We start from the raw sequence: 7,857 nt of genomic DNA on the forward strand, positions 1-7,857 counted from the left end.
CTATTATTGAAAGAAGACGATTCGTTATAGCGTTCTCGAAAATTATCCTCGTTTGAATGCAATTTTCCCCTCCCGCGTGAAGCGCGGAAACTTTTACGTTTCATTAAATCATTGACGAAAGAAAACGATTCGTTGTACCGTTCTCGACTCTTAATCCTTGTCTTAATTCAGCCCCCCTCCCCCCCCCCCCCCCCCCCGTCTCGCGCGAAGCGCGGAAGCTTTTACGTTTCATTAAATCATTGGAGAAAGAAAGCGATTCGTTGAATCGTTCTCGACTCTTAATCCTTGTCTTAATTCAACCCCCCCTCCGCGAAGCGCGGAAGCTTTGACGTTTCATTAAATTATTAAAGATAGAAGACGATTCGTTGTACCGTTCTCTATACTCTTAATCCTTGTCTTAATTCAGTCCACCCCCCCCCCCTCCGCGAAGCGCGGACGCTTTGACGATTCATTAAATTATTAGAGATAGAAGACGAATCGTTGTACCGTTCTCTATACTCTTAATTCTTGTCTGAATTTCAAAGATGTTTTTTGTCTGCTACTTTTTCTCCCTACGTCCTCTTCCTTTCCTCTCCTCTCTATTTTTTCTAACCCCCCCCCCCCCCTGGCTACGCGCCTGCGGTCAGATAAACAAATTTTGATACCTTGTCCGACCCGAGAAGCTCAGGGGTTTTAGGCATTTGATTACGGTCAGATGAACATATTTTTATACCTTATTTGTGACACTGGCAGGACACTAATTGGCGTGAGGTCCAGCGGGCGAAGCCCCCAGAAAACAGGGGTTTTAGGCATTACATTTCCGTCAGATTAGCATCCAGGGGAGTCTAGGGCCCTTGGCGGGGTGCAAGGGACGGAACCCCGGAAGCTCAGGGGTTTTTAGGCGTTTAATTTCGGTCAGATGAGCAGCTAGTTAACTATTCTTTCTCTCTTTATTTCTATTTCTCTTTACTATACCTTTTCAAAAAAAAGTGGAGGGGAGGGGGGGGGGGGGGAGCTCGAGGCTTGCGATTCCAGCCGATCCCCGGGCCCTAACTTTTCTCAAGAATCATATTTCTTGCCTGGCTGTAAATTTAGGAACTTGTCATTTTCCAACAAACGCATACAAAAGTATAATTTACTAAAAACTGAGGAAAAATCTCGGAAAGAATTCAGCATTATTTGTAAGCCACCGTTATGGAATTAGAAATTAACCACGTTTGAATTTGAATTCCCCCAAGCCCCCCCCCCCCCCCCTATCAGTACGCCAGTGCCCCCCCCTTTTCTTCTTTCTCTTTTTTATTCTTTCTCTTTCTCTCCTCCTTAAGGTTTGCCGAGGGGGGGGGGGGGGGGGGGGGGGCAAGGGCCTTTCGGTCCCCACCCCGATCCACACGTTGTTGGCGGGATTAACCGGAACTGATCTCACGTTCTTTTCACCCTTTTCTTTTCTTCTTCCTCTTTTTTGTTCCCTTTTAGCTCTCCTCTTTCCCTTTTTCTTCTTTCTCTCTTTGTTATAGAGGGGGCGGGGGAGGTAAGGGCCTTTTGCCCCTCCTCGATCCACCGGCGGGAAAATTGCAAATGATATCCCCTTTCTTTTCTTTTCTTCTTTTTCCTTCCCTTTATCTCCTCTTACCCTTTCCCTTTCCTTCCTTTTCTTTTTTTTTTATTAGAGGGGGGGGGGGGGTGCAACAGCCTGGGAGGCAAGGCCCTTTCGCCCCCCCCCCCCGATCTCCTTCTTCACCCGTTTCTTTTCTTCTTCCTCTTCTTTCTTCTGGCGCTACACCTCTTACAAAAACAAAATGCAAAAATATCCAAAAAGAGAGGACTGCAATGGGGAACTTTGATTTAAGCTACGCGACCATTATTCTCTCAATTCCTTTCGGCATTGTATCTCATAACCATGAGAATTGCCAAGCTATTGTATACGTTATTTCGTTACACGAACACACACAAACACACGCACACACACACACACACACGCACACACACACACACACACACACACAAGATCATAACCTGCACGAGTCTACAAGGTGTGAGAAAACTCTGATTAAGGAAAGAATGCAAGGGTGTACGGAGCCCGGGAAGGGACATGGTAAATATATTTTTATCTCGTTAAAACGAGATAGTTATCTCGTTTTAATGAGATAGTATCTCGTTAAAACGACATAGTATCTCGTTTTAATGAGATAGTATCTCGTTAAAACGACATAGTATCTCGTTAAAACGACATAGTATCTCGTTAAAACGAGATAGTTATCTCGTTTTAATGAGATAGTATCTCGTTAAAACGACATAGTATCTCGTTTTAATGAGATAGTTATCTCGTTTTAATGAGATAGTATCTCGTATAAGTCCATTGCATACTGGAACCGGGTGGTCCCTGTATTAAGCCTATGGGAGTGAGAGAATTCAGTAGTCCACGGGTTAACAACATAATACCCGCGAGGCTAGACCAGGCCCCCCAAGCTCCGCCATTTTGTCCGGATCCATTAGAAGCCAAAATAAGCCCCTTGCATAATTCATGAGCCCTATGAATTATGCATTCTGAAGGATGCTCCCCACGAAACGTGTACTGGAATGATGTTCACTACATGGTAAAAGACAACACGCGTATCAGCGTAATTAGAGAGGTCAAATAATCTACTGTACGGAATTATGGGTAATTTATTCATCACGCTGCGCGCCAGCAACGCAAGTGATTCAGCGAATCAGCGTAGATTATTCTGATGCGATCACCGTTAGGTGAAATACGCGCTCGAACTTGTATTATCGATCACCAGTATATATATAATATATGTAATATGTAATATTCGATATAACTAGGTTGATTGTAGTCTGTACTTTGTTCCAATATGTTATAAATTATAATATGTAATAGGGATTAATTCATTCAATATAATTGAGATTACTGTATTTTGTACTCTGTAATTGGTTTCAATATGTTATATATTACAATTTGTATGAATTAATATTATTTATTGAGTGAATACAATAAAGAATATTACAAAACAAAAAAAATATAACAGCTGGTGTACCCAGAATGCATCGGGAAGTGGACCTCTCGTTGTTGTGTTGTTGTTGTTTTTAAATATGGGGGAGTGGCCTTAACTTCATTGAATAAGAAATACTGATCCGATCTTATTCCCTTTTTAGTCTATCAATAACTGGGTCTGTTTTTGTTTTATTAACTCAAACATGCTATAAGCCATATAACAACACATTCTCTGGCTATGATTATACATGTTAAATATGCTAATGTATAAAGTGTCCTTATTTTATACAAACAAATTATGTGGCAAAGAGGATGGTTTTTCTCCACCCACTCTCATCGTACCTTAATGATTCCCCTTCTCTCTCTTTCTCTGTCTTTCGTAAATTATCTTCTGCAACTAACGGTTTGTTGTCTTGACTGAACAATCTGTTGCAGTTCCTTTCTGTCTCACTTTCAGTCGTAATACCATTCATTTACATTTACTCGTTATCAACTACGATCAACCATTGATCCATATTCACTCCATTACTGTCCACATTTCACTTGGATTATCTTCACTTTTCCTTTTTGCAGCCTTTGCAGGAGCTTTGAACATTTTTAATGTAGAGACCAGAGAGATCGGAAAATATGTTAATCATTTTATTCGAATTGAAAACGGAAAGTGAAACATTGTTTTTCAATATCTTGACATATTTTTTGTTTAAAGACAATGGAATTTAACACTGGAAATTTTGAATTGGGGCGCCCCCCCCCCCCTCCAAAAAAAAAAAACAAAAAAACAGGAGTGGTACCAGGGTTAGTTAGTTGGGAGGCCCATGTCCTTTATAATTTTATTTTTAGGAATAGTTTTCTCTTTTTTATCAATTTGACATTGGTATACCGTTAATTTCACTGGGAAAACCACCCCTTCCCTTACACATCAATACTGTCATTACTTCTAGTAACAGTAATTCTATAATTCAAAACGTTTTCATTTTCTAAATCCTTCTAATATAAACATATAACAAATATAATATTGTTTACACTTTTGCAACCTGTTACATGGTCCATTTAGAAACAGCACCAGGAAGAGGATAACAAGCCCCCCCCCCCCCCCTGTTTTCTTAAGCTAGGAAGTATCAAAACATGATTCTATTAAAATTAGCAGTTTGGATACAACAGGCAATGATGATTAGCAGTTTCCATATTTAGTGCATTTAGAGGGTTGTCTTTCAAACCTTCTTACATACAATACTTGAAGCAGCAATAATGTAATAATCTACAAAACTTCAAATACAGAAGTCCATAGACTGAGGACAGGTAAATGAATTTCAACATGTATAATTATAATTATAAATATCATTGATTGATTCAATCTTTGATATAGACTGATAAATCTTTATCACTCAAATTTCAAGGAAATTTCTTTCTGCCCAGCACTCAGTTTCATCCTATAAGATGGTAGTTGACATTGTTAAAATGTCATTAATGTTTATTCATTGATGATTAGTTATCTTTAATTATTTGAAAGTTGACAAGATGATAAATTCATTAGCTTTTTTTAAATGTGGTATTCTACAAACATATAATACAAATAATAAATAAATAGTATGTAAATATTCAAGATTAAGCCCATCTCTACTGTCCTCTTTCATTATATGAGGGGGCATCTTTAAGACGTAGTCCCATGTAGATGTCTTCTGCATTCAACGATGAAGTTGTAGGCTAGTTTTCAGAAGAAAGGGCTGTGATGATAACCCAAGTCTGTTGAATGGAAAAATGAAATAAGATACAGTGTATAAGAAAATAAACAACAACTAATAACATACACCCTGATACCTGCTCTGACAAAAAGAGGAAGGACTAATATTCACTTGGGGTTCTAGTGGGAAAACCTAAACTTTTTTCCTACAAAACTAGTTACTGACCACATGTTAGATTATTCCTGATGATCCCATTAAGACAATAGGCCTGATGGAGCTTGGATCAGACAAGTATGAAATAAGTAATACTGGTACATGTACAATGTACTTGTAATGTAAACTTGTGGTCATAAATGAATAATACTCGGTTTACATAAAATGACCAAACAACTTGGAACAGAGAATGTACAGGAAATAATGCTATTGAAACATACGTTATGTAGACTTATATTTCATGTATATTGACATTTTAGTTTTAATCTAAATTACAATTGTGATATTCAGTCAAGTATTCTTTTACAAGTCAATGGACAATGAAAAATATAACTGTCAGATCTATAACTTTCTGCATGATAAATGTGTCCTACAATAGTTTATTGGGGGTACCTACATGGTATATTAGCACACTTGCTTGTATGAAGTGCAGTAGGCCCACATCTCTAGATATGATTCTGTCAATATCTGTTCTTTATTCCTCTCCTGGGTTTGTAATCAGCATGCTTTCATCATCCACTGTAGAGAAGCATCATCCTACATAAGAGAAAGCAATGTAGGTACTTCAATTAAAAAGTGATAATAATAGATACATATCAACCATAACTCATCGTATAAACAGACTTTCGTTAATCTTATGTTGTGTTCTTCTTCATCTTCATTGCTCAAGAAGTGAAAGGACCACTTACAAAAAAAAAGTAATGAGTGGTCCTGTGTATACCCTACATGTATGATCATTATCATTATTATGTAGTGCTTTGAATGTGCATTAGACATCGTTCTTCTACACACAGGACCTCCTGTAAATAAGGACAAACCCCTTTGTAAACAAAGAAAGGGAAGAACTAGAATAAAATATTCCCTCCACTATACACACTTGAAACATACACTTAGTTCCATTTCCTTTTTAGTGAATTAATAGGTGGTCGTTTAATATTTGTGTGCTAAATATCCTGAAAATTTTACCTGCATGGGACTTTCAGCTTCATCTTGAAAATATAAGAAATGTTGTAATGTCTACTCATCAGTTAGCTCCTTCCAGCTCTTCATCAGTTTCCATCTGTTGGAACAAAAAGAAAACAAAATCAATACGACAATCAAGGCGTCCCTTTCTCCTTAACAAAATAAAAATAGATCTAGCATAAAAGCTATTTTTCACGTCATGGTTGGCCTTAATTTTAATAAAGTGTGGAAATCAACATTCCAATTTAATGGACCACAGTACAAAGTAAAATCAAATGGAAGATTTAACTTGTGCCTCAAAAAGTGCTTCATATGGCCTATAAATATAAAGTAGTCTCAAGTAGAATTGGTTTATTAAGACAAGAAGAAGTGGACTTCATAAGTAAACATAATTGTGGAAAAGGGGTCTTCTCTTACACAAATAGATTTATCAACATGATCTGCACAATTCAAAGAAAAAAATCTCTAATAATATATTAAAAGTAATAACAGGAGTCAGAAGCGTACGCAGGGGGGGGGGGGTAACCCCCCTACCTTCATTTTTTTTTATGTGTATGTTTTTCTGGAACCCCCCCCCCCTTTTTTTAGAGTTGGTTTTTTTTTTTGTTTTTTTTTTGTTTTTTTAATACAAAAAAAAAATCCAAAAGGATGACCTAACCCCCCCCCCCCCCCCCATGCTTATTCAGTGGCTGGCTGAGTCGTTGCGAAATTTTTGGTCCGATTTCAAAATGTTAACCCCCCCCCCCCTCCCCCTTGAAAAAATCCTGCGTACGCCACTGATAGGGGTCTAGATCTAGATCTAGTAGACTCTAGTAAGGTCAAGGTCTAAACTCTAATGATAACTTGACAAGCATGCTGGACCCACACAAAATCTAATTATTAAATAAACAAATCCTAGTGTTGATGTTTTTTGAATACTTTTTATTAATAAGTTCCAGGTTTAAAGTTACATCTAAATGAAATAGGATTTCGAGTTGTTTGATTATCAATGGTCACAGATAATTTTGGTCTATATAAAGTTGACACGGATGCAACTGAGCGAACGGATGGCACTGATAAGTAAAGCCATCAGAGTCAACATCTATGATCTACTAAAGATTTTAACAAGAATTAATCCACTTGGATTATCAAAAAAATCATGCTTCAGAGATTATTGTAAGGTGTAACGTTAAATCTATATTTAAATTAAATCGATGATTGGTGAATTAGATACATGATGACGATCAAATCTCAAATAAAACTTGATTAGAAAGTTTGATCTTGATGCAGATGAGCACCGAAATTCCCCGGGGTGGGCCTGGCGGAACGGCCGGGCCCCTAACTGGAGTACTAGGGTGAAATGACGGCAAACCGCAGTCAAACTACTTCATGACGATGAAAATCAAAGTTCAATTTCAAGAGCAATAATTTCCTAGTCTTTTCACCAAAAATCTGTTGAGAACGGTCTCACAATGTAACGAAATTACCGTAGATCACAAAGACTATTGCAGCTTTTTCAAAATTGATGACTAAATTCACTTAATCTACTCATATTTCAATCAATTACTCACCCATTCTCAATGAACTAAATCTTCTCAGTTTGTGCGAGTATACGTACAAGGCCTGGCATGGCATGGCCGCCTGGCTATATACGCTATTACTGCATTGAGCGCGCTAGCGCCAGGCAGGGCGCGCAGTCTAGTCTAGCCTCGCGGGTATTATGTTGTTAACCCGTGGACTACTGAATTCTCTCACTCCCATAGGCTTAATACAGGGACCACCCGGTTCCAGTATGCAATGGACTTATACGAGATACTATCTCATTAAAACGAGATAACTATCTCGTTTTAACGAGATACTATCTCATTAAAACGAGATAACTATCTCGTTTTAACGAGATACTATCTCATTAAAACGAGATACTATGTCGTTTTAACGAGATACTATCTCATTAAAACGAGATAACTATCTCGTTTTAACGAGATACTATGTCGTTTTAACGAGATACTATCTCATTAAAACGAGATACTATCTCATTAAAACGAGATA

General features: G+C 37.9%; 1 long non-coding RNA gene across 1 annotated transcript; it reads right to left on the reverse strand.

Annotated features, from left to right (window-relative positions):
- Positions 1-4,559: 4,559 nt before the first annotated feature.
- LOC105439874 lies at positions 4,560-7,444 on the reverse strand. The gene is made up of 4 exons (XR_004064581.1): positions 7,380-7,444; positions 5,833-5,926; positions 5,264-5,403; positions 4,560-4,714 (listed from the first exon to the last, which is right to left on the reverse strand). It is a non-coding gene; the product is annotated as an uncharacterized LOC105439874 (long non-coding RNA).
- Positions 7,445-7,857: the final 413 nt, after the last annotated feature.

This window comes from Strongylocentrotus purpuratus, unplaced genomic scaffold, assembly GCF_000002235.5.
Source record: "Strongylocentrotus purpuratus isolate Spur 01 unplaced genomic scaffold, Spur_5.0 spur5_scaffold_17, whole genome shotgun sequence".
Taxonomy (NCBI): Eukaryota; Metazoa; Echinodermata; class Echinoidea; order Camarodonta; family Strongylocentrotidae; genus Strongylocentrotus; species Strongylocentrotus purpuratus.